Genomic DNA, 9,258 nt, shown 5'->3' with positions numbered 1-9,258 from the left:
GTTGCGGTTAGCGCGCTGCGCTACGAACCCAGCGACCCGAGTTAGATTTCCGCTCACGGCCAACACCAGTGACGATTATCTGAACCGGTCCTGGGCCTCCCCTAGATCGACTCAGCCTCAAATAAGTACCTGGTGCGATGTGTAAACTTCGCCACTAGAGAGACAAAGGCGGCCGGGCGTGGTGTTGGCCACCCACCCCCTCGTGTGCCGTGCTGGGTCATAGGTGCTCGCTAACAACACTTGCCCCAACAGTCTGTTTAGGCTATACGGGGGATCTTTGTCTTTGTGTGTGTCTACGAATGAACTAGGAATGTGCGTATGCTTGCGCTGATTGTCAATTTCACGTGTGGGTCTCGGCAAAATAAATGAATACCATCGCGCCTTGTGGCTGCAGTTGACATTAGAGATTGCTGCGAATCCGAGAGAATATGAATCCGCAGGACCGTAGCCTGGGAATGTGACCGCTCAGGGGCCCGGCCAATTTACCAATCCAATCTGTCGCCAGCATCGCAACCGGCGACTAAATAACGAAATGAATTGAAAAGACGTTTCCGACGAGAGCAAAGTACAGGATGAGAATCCCACAAGACGGCAACATGCTGGCTGGAAACTAAAACAAAAGAACGGCGATACAATGGACGTACGCACGCTTTGAACTTAATTTCGCACGCCGTACGTAGCCCCGCGCGCAACACGGGGCTGCTGATGCTGCTGCTGCTACTGTGGTGATTAGCGCAAGGCCGTCATTATAATAAAAATTGGGGGGGGGGGGGGGGGCACATCTCCCCAATATTCAAATATGCTCAAGATGTCCCCCCCCCAATATATTGCTATAAAATATATTTCTGTTTATATGATTGTGGTTATGGTTGTACTTTATTAATCTCTAATCTCTGCCATTACATACAATGAAACAAGAAAAGGTAGCAAAAAAAAACAAAGCAATGTAATACAATACACTATTAGACATTATTGTAAAAAAATAAATAAAAAGTCCATCCTATGTGTTCGTGAATTTTTTTTTATTTTAGGCAGGAAATGGCAGGAAATTCGTTTTCAAATTTAGATTTTTTTTTTTTCCTGGAGAGGGACCCCCAGATCCCCTGGAATATTTGGTCCCCCCCAATGTTGATACCATGGCTACGGCCTTGGATTAGCGTGCTGGACTTCAGAATCACATACACATCTGGCGAGCGTCCTCAAGACTCGAGAGTCGAGAAGGGGTTCCCCTCGTGAGATCCCTCTCGCGGAGTCAACCTTCCGCCAGCAGCGGCGTGAGCAAGAAAGTGCAGGGCTGCGCCTTTGTCCACGTCAAACACGCCGGTGAGTGCACACGGCACGGCCACCCCACGTGACCTGCGAGGTGGAAGGACCCAGGTCCCCGTGGTGCTCTTTGTGTTCCGATTTGTTGTTTTTTCCCCCGCACCTCCGATTAGGACGGTTGGCTACGTACGGTGTGAAGGAAGTCCAACATACGTACGAACGTGGAACCGTGCCTCTTGCAGTCTGGAAATACCAAGACCCACAACGGCCGTGAGTTGCATCCTCCTTTGGTTGTCGCGGTGTGAATCGTTTCCAAGTCCGCAGGGTCTCTGCAGGCGGTGTGAAGTGAGCCGGCCGGTCAAGCAGCCATCGTTCAATGCAAGGGTGGATTACCGCTCGTGTTACTTAACAACAACCACCACCACCACCAACGACAACAACAACAACAGCAGCAGCAGCAGGAGACCGCATGCTGTCCCACCGCTCGGTGGCCCGTGCGGCGCACGGAGGTGTGCAGCGTCGCGTGTTTTGTGCAGAAGCTCCCGTCGGCCTTATCCAGACCACCGGCTCAAAAGAACTAAACGTGTGGCCATTTACCACCCCCCCCCCCCCCCCCGATGTTTATGAAACCACCGCCACCGAAAGTTTGGAGAATGTGACAATCACAACAGGCAGCCTGCTGCTCGTGTTTCCGTTGCGATGGGTTTGCCTCGGTGAATTGCAGATTTGAACTTAACCGATAAACCAAGCGTGACTCTTCTTAAACAAATATAAAATTCAGCGAGGCTTTCCTGGGTAAACAAAGCGCTTTGTGGTCTCTCCGATGTGCGTGTTTTTTCTCGTCTTACCGCCGGTTGTTCGGCACGATGTCTAACGGCACGTGGGCGCCGCGGTGGCGAGATGTCAACTACCTCGCCTGGTACACAGGAGGTCGTGGTTTCGATCTCTAGCCTGACGCCTGCTGCTGTATATTTACTGTTTGCATGTTTTTCTCCCCGTGGTCACGTGTATTTTTCTCCGGGTCCTCCGGGGTCTCCCTCCGCATTTAGACACATACGTTCAGAGTATTTGGCTGCTCTGATCTCCACGTGATAAGCCACTTTGTTGAGCTGTCATTTGTGGCCAGGTTGCTTCTGAAAAATGTCCGACGTTTCCTTCCAAATAGCGAAAAGTTGTAGCCCCTGGAACGGCTTGCTCACCGCCCCTAACTGGCAGGAGAACGTCCACTAGAGGGAGTGCCAGAGAGCCCCCCTGTCTCAGATGATGTGGGAGCATCCCCACACTTTACGCAACCAAGGGGAGATGGTGGGAACTGCTGATGATGGTGGCACTAGTGGAAACTGACTTGGTCTACTGGGGTGGGGAGCTTGTGCAGTCTGGCGCGTTGCTTTTTCCGTTTGCAGATGCATCATCACCTCGCGCTTCACGCGCGCAGCGAGGCGTCGGCGAGAGTGTTGTTGGGGAGTAACGGGGACCTGCGGAGTAGCTTTACAAAAATAATTCACGGCGGTGTATCATCCCGTGAAATAGAAGGCGATAACCGTCGAGAGGCTGGCACTTACCAAATCGCTCGCTCGCTCGCTCCTTCTGACGGGGTTAATCAAATCCAGCGATGGGATTTCTCTTCTGTCTCGCTTTATGAACTTAATGTTCATTGAGAATAGCTTTTCCCCTTTTGGCTGGCAAAAAAACAAGTGTTAAGATGTTAAAACACCAAACTGAAACCTTTTACAAGGAATTATGTCTGCGTTAACCACAATGCTTGTGGTCAGAATGCAAACAAAAAACATACTCTGATAATATATGCAAAAGAAAGCTGTCTCTGGTGTGGACCAATCAGTTTCAAGGACAATGCATATATTATCAGAGTATGTTATTTGTTTGCATTCTGACCACAAGTATTGTGGTTAATGCAGACATTATTCATTGTAAAACGTTTCAGTTTGGTGTTTTAACATCTTAACACCTGTTTTGTTGCCAGAAAAAAATGGGAAACCTTATTCTCATATTTTGGTACTGGCAAAGGAGGTCCCATGATGTTAATGTTTATTGTTTTACAGGTGAAGTGGGGTCAGACAAATTCCATCGCCAATGTGGCATGGGGAGGTCCTCGTCTAGCAATGGAGTGGACAATGAACGGGCTGTAAATTGTTACGATGATATCTGTAAATATTATAAGGTAAAGGTGCAAACCCTGCAATTACTTTCTCGCGCCAATGCTGCCGTTTGTCTGAGGTTGGTGGAACGCAAACGCGATGGAGCCTGTCTTGAGATCATCACCCGCGCGCAAGGGGAAAATAAGGATCCCTTTCAGGCAGTACAGCAGATGGGATCCGCGCGACGTTTTCGTACGCGATGTTGTTTCAAACTACGGGGGGTAGGGTGTGGGCTAGAGCTGAGTGTTTTCTCAAGCACGACCCCCCCCCCCCCCTTCGTGTAGGTCACCGGCAAGAGATTGTGGCTGCATCGACACGCTGTGCCGCGATGTGGCGATTCGTATCGCGCGCTCGTGCTGCGCTCGTCTTTACTCTCGGGTTGTGCAGCAGGAGCAGCGGCGGTTGTGCGCGTGACTCGACATGCGCCACGCCATGGGTCGAGGAGGAGGTGGTGGTGGTGGTGGCATCGTCGAATTTCAAAGTGTAATTTTTTTTGCGATTCGAAGTTTCTTCAACGGGAACTTCATCAGCCATTCTAGTTTGTTCAAACGCAGATGGAATCGTGCTGGGAAATTGTTCGCCTCTGCCATTTCTCATGTATCCCACCCACACCCCCATCATCCCCCCCCCCAATCCCCCAGGGAGAATTGCACCGAGTCGGTTTGAAGAGGTTTCAAAGTGCAAGGGGGATTCGCGGAGAGAAAGAGACAGAGGCAGAAAGAGACAGAGAGAGAGGGAGGCAGGGGAGAGAGGCAGAGAGAGGCAGACTTTGACTTTTAAACAACTTTTATTGCCGCCAGCAGCAAATGTACTGGAGGCGATTTCAATATGAAATACAGTCACCAGCAAACAAATGAAAATAAACGCTACAAATCCACGCGCTGTGGCGCTAAAAGCACCGCGCACAACACGAAAGAAAAGTCACGTGGTTGTGGTGTTCATCGCGCACGCCACGGTGACGAGCGAGCGCTTCAGAAGGTGAACACGAGGGTGCCGTCCACGCGGAGAGAGAGGCAGAGAGAGAGGCAGAAGCGACGACGACGACAGATGAATTCAATAATTAATTGACGTCCGAAATTTCACTCCCCCCCACCCCGGGACTGCCTTATGCACAAACACGTGGCGGCGTGAGTTCGATTCAAAAGGGGCCTTTTGCTTTCAACTCAAGTGCCTGATTTCAAACTCCTCTCCTCATTGACTCCCGTGACCTCCATTGTGTTTTAATTTACCAATCGATGGACATTTCAATGGCATTCTACGATACATCCATATCTCTTGACGTCCTCGGCCCAAGTCCTTGGCTCGAAGGCCCTCCATCCCGTCCGATCGTGCACTTTTAAATCGTCTAAATTGAAAACTCGTTGATTTATAGAACTGCTTTTTGTGTTTAGTTCGATGTCCTTCACCCACACGTATGTATGTATGCTGAACTTCTTTCGCACCGTACGTAGCCAACCGTGCTAATCGGTTAGCACGGTTGGCACGATTGACTACGTACGGTGTGAAAGAAGTCCAACATACGAGTAGATCGTGAGTTGTGTGTTTTCCTTAATTTCACCCCGCTGACACCCTGCCTCCCCCAGCCCACATCCTCACCTCCTTCCTTCCTTCATCAAGCGGTGTCTTTCTTGATCCTCTTTCATCACTTACTTACTCGCTCACCTCCTTTGTTTTGCCTTTTCTGGATTATTCTGATTAGACTTCTCCCAATTCCATATTGGGTTGTTTTGACCATACTTCACCACGCCAGTCATTGCGGGGTTGGTGAAGGAGTGGGAGGGAAGGAATGTTTGCCACGACCGGGGATAAACTTACGTCGCCAGGCTTATTGCGCAGTGCGCAAAACCCCGCTGGGCCATCCCTGCCATGACAAACACACCTCGCAGTATTTTGCTGGGAATTACGCAAGGAACGCCGTCTCCCATGTTTTTAGTGGATGTTAAAGATCCTGTGGGATAATTCCTACCATGGCCTAAACATTCCAAGCAGAACACTATGTAGAAAGGAACGGTTCCAAATGAAATCAATGAATGAAGAAAATATGATGAATCTTAAATGTATTATTAAAAGAAGATTCAATAAAATCACTCAATTAAGCAAACATGATTTTCTAAAAAAAATGTGATCATATAAAGTAAAAAAAAACACATCGTTAAGCATTCACAAATGTTGTATATTTATGTATTTATGTTTCTAAAATGGTATACAAATTGTATTATCTATTTTTCGGTGTCAAGTGAAGAGATGAAGAATCCATTCGGAACTCCCACAAAGCAGTGCATCACCCACTCTTTGAGAAAAGGCCCGTGGAAGCAGATGTCCAAGAACTACTTCTGAATTCCCTTTCAGGTGAGCAATCCGCACGATTGGGACTAACTCTTCCACCTTGATGCAGGGCAACTGTAGGTCGCACGGCAGCCCTGACGGATATTTCTAACTCTCGGAGCATGAATTTTGCCACGTCGAGTGCAAAGCCGAATTTATTACGACACTTTCCATTTGTGCGGTCATGTTTTGTGAACGAGCTGTGACAACCAGCTCAGAGGCTTGAGAAGCCGGTTCAATCGAGAGCGGCTCTCTGGATTCGAATCAAGGCGGTGCCAGGTTCGGTGTCCTGACCTCCAGTAATAATTGACAGTATTTTGATCGACTTTTTGTGCCATTAATAGCCGTGTCCTGACATTCACAGGAGCCACCGGTGTCTCGACTGCAAACGAGATTGTGACTCGCAGTGTGCACTTTCTCGCGCACGTTTAAATCACGGGGCCATGAATGGAAAAACGCGAAACGATAACATATGCAACCAATGTAAACAGTGCACATGGACATTCAAATAATTCACCAGTTCTGCGTGTTTCATTTTGAATGTTGCATTACTCACTTGGTGGAGCGGGTAATCAGAAATACGCCAACACAAGTGCTTTTTACAATCGCAATTAAACACATAAGTGGACGTTTGGGAGAAACAGTGAGTTTTAATCCCTGTCAAGGCCAACTCTGCCCATCATCATTGTCATCATCGTCATCATCATCATTGTCATCGTCAACATCAACAATGTCATCATCGTCGTTATCACTGACATCATCATAATCGTAATCATCATGATCATCATCTTCATCAAATTAGCCCCTGAATATTTTGCTTGGGAGTTGGCCTAATGCAGGCAACATGTGATGCGACTAAAAGCGATGGAGACATTCCCGGAAAAATGGACCACGTTTTTTGTTCCGTTATTCATTAGGCTCGATAATGCACCATTTGCTAGAATCCACAAAGTCCAAGGCCTATACAATCATCATATGTCAATTTCAATATTTTCCATTAATTTAGCTCTGAAGTGAATGTTTTTATTTATAACAAAAGACATCCACGTCAAGTAGAGGTGTGGAATCTGCCCGATGTCATTAATACGGAACGGACTGAGCACTGTTTTGATGTTCTGTACAAAAAACTGGAATTCCTGGATTTTTTAAATTATATATGAGGAATGTGTAAATACTGAAAATGACTCATAAAGGCCCCAGCATGCTCTGATTGTTTGGATTTAGGTAGAAAGTCAAAGCTGAGAACGTATTTTTTGCAAATATGTTGCAAAGCTTACCTCAACAATAACAGTGGCTATGATTCCATGGCACCGTGTCCCATCATAAAACGCAAGCTAAGAACGATAACATGACTTGATACACCAACAACACGAACCGTGACAAATCAGCGTGCAAAAAACACATTTCAGGAGTGTCAAAGTGCATGTTTTGTTTTTTTCTCAAATTAACTTAATAGCGGCATTCCACCAGTTAATGGTTAATATTGCGATTGTAAACTCTGCTCTGCCAGGCTGATCTGTAAAGCGGTGAATGTGCAACCCCGCAGTTGCTTGCAACACGCCGCTGCTGTCGGAAGGGTGAAGTGGTCTCCTCCACTCGAGGGAACTCCGCAGAGCCTCAGATCAACAAGACTCCCAATCCCCGCATGCTTTGGGAAAACATCTCGAAGGAGCGTGGCGGTACCCACACTTTACCCCCCCCCACCACCACCAAAGGGACCGTTCATAAATGACGTCACGCGATTTTGGACGATTTTTTACCCCCCCCCCCTCGTCACACGGCGTCACAAATGTCTGACCCCCCCCCCTAGGTGCGTGACGTCATTTATGGACGGCCCCAAACGCGACCCAAGCTACACCGGCTAACTGTGGTGCACGCCCGGCCGTGCCGCTGGTTAGTGGCGTGAGGGTTTCAACGGAGCTCGCCCCCCACCCCTTTCGAGTGCCGCACCGGGAGATTGAACTGACGACCTCTGGATCGAGCGCAAGTCGGCCCGCGGGGAACCGCCGCACCCCGCGGGTGACATCTGCCCGACGGGTGGCCCGCATCGGAGAGAGACTGACTTTTTAAAACAACTTTTATTGCCGCCAGCAGCAACAGCACTGGAGGCGATTTCGATACGAAATACACAAAGTCACCAGCAAACAAATTAAAACAAACGCTACAAATCCACGCGCTGTGGCACTAAATGCACCGCACACAACACGAAAGAAAAGTCACGTGGTAGTGGTGGTGGTGTTCATCGCGCACGCCACGGTGACGAGCGAGCGCTTCAGAAGGTGAACACCACGAGGGTGCCGTCCACGCTGGTACAGAGAGGGGCTCGTCCGGCTCCTCAGCGGAGAGCAAGAGAGAGAGAGAGAGCGAGAGAGAGCAAGAGAGAGAGCAAGAGCGAGAGAGAGAGCGAGAGAGAGAGCGAGAGAGAGAGCGAGAGAGAGCGAGAGACTTGACTTTTAACAATTTTATTCCTCCTGCGCCAATGGCGCCGGAGCCTTTCCGTGCATCAAAACGAACGTACATGCCTTCATGGCAACAACCACACTTCACTGATCGTCACGCAACACATCGCCACCGCATCACAGTCAATGTCCGGTGTGCGCGTCGTCCAGGTTCCGGCGCAAATTGCACTGAAACAAGTCCAAGTGCATTCGGCGTGATCATCTCATGGCGATACCAAGCACTGCTCAGCCATCGCGCACCACATCGCCACCGCCTCACAGTCAGTGTCCGATGTCATTCCGGGCTTTGACACCCTTTCGCCTGGCAGGGCTTCTCCTACCATGACATCCCCTCCACTCCCACCTCCTCACCCCCCCCCCCGGCTGGCGGCGGCGGCGGTAGTGGCGTCGCCCTCAACGCCTCGGGGGAGAAGGGGGTGGCGGGGGGGGATGGTGTCTGTTTCCGGACCTTGCTCATCAAAGCTTTGACCCGGAAAATTTCCTGGCGACTGTACCCAAAAGTACTCGGGTCCTGGACCACCCGCTGGGCCGTTCTCATGAATTTCTTTCTATTCGGGAAGCTGTCCCGCACGTGGATGTTTCGCCTCCCGTATGACCATTTTAGGAAGCCGAGGAGATACTCGGGGGAGCACTCCATCTCGGCCATCGGAGGCCAGGCCCTCGGTCTCTCCCTCCATCCCGTTGGGGCGCCACCGCTGACGGCGCTCACCCCGCTCCCCTGCGACGACGAGGCAGGCGAGGCCGGGTCCGGCTGCTTCGCTCCCTCGGTCGCCGCCTTCACCCGCGCGTCACCGCTGGCCTTCATGGCCTCCCTCTCCTTGACCTCCCTCGCCCAGGCTATCCTCTCGTCTTCTTCCTCTTCGTCTTCGTCCACCAAAAAGGAGGGGAACAGCCCCGATTTGTCCATTATTTCCGCTATCCGTTCGATCTCTTGAACGCCGAAACCATACTTATGTGGCTCAAACCTCACGTCCACTACCACCCCCGCAAGGGAGTACCTTCCGGGGAAAGCTTTTGCCAGCTCCCTCGCCACATTCCCCTTTTTCTCTTTTTCC

General features: G+C 50.0%; 1 long non-coding RNA gene across 2 annotated transcripts; it reads left to right on the top strand.

Annotated features, from left to right (window-relative positions):
* Nucleotides 1-1,400: 1,400 nt before the first annotated feature.
* Nucleotides 1,401-7,486, top strand: LOC133355400 (uncharacterized). Of its 2 annotated transcripts, none has more exons than XR_009756691.1 (3): nucleotides 1,401-1,533; nucleotides 5,657-5,768; nucleotides 7,291-7,486. It is a non-coding gene; the product is annotated as an uncharacterized LOC133355400 (long non-coding RNA). The 2 variants fall into 2 exon arrangements; XR_009756690.1 differs by having other exon boundaries at nucleotides 7,255-7,486.
* The last annotated feature ends 1,772 nt before the right edge of the window (nucleotides 7,487-9,258 follow it).

This window comes from Lethenteron reissneri, chromosome 51, assembly GCF_015708825.2.
Source record: "Lethenteron reissneri isolate LAM-NWPU_2019-01 chromosome 51, ASM1570882v1, whole genome shotgun sequence".
Taxonomy (NCBI): Eukaryota; Metazoa; Chordata; class Hyperoartia; order Petromyzontiformes; family Petromyzontidae; genus Lethenteron; species Lethenteron reissneri.
The sequence above is the reverse complement of the archived record's forward strand: the minus strand, read 5'-3'. Positions and strand labels throughout refer to the sequence as shown.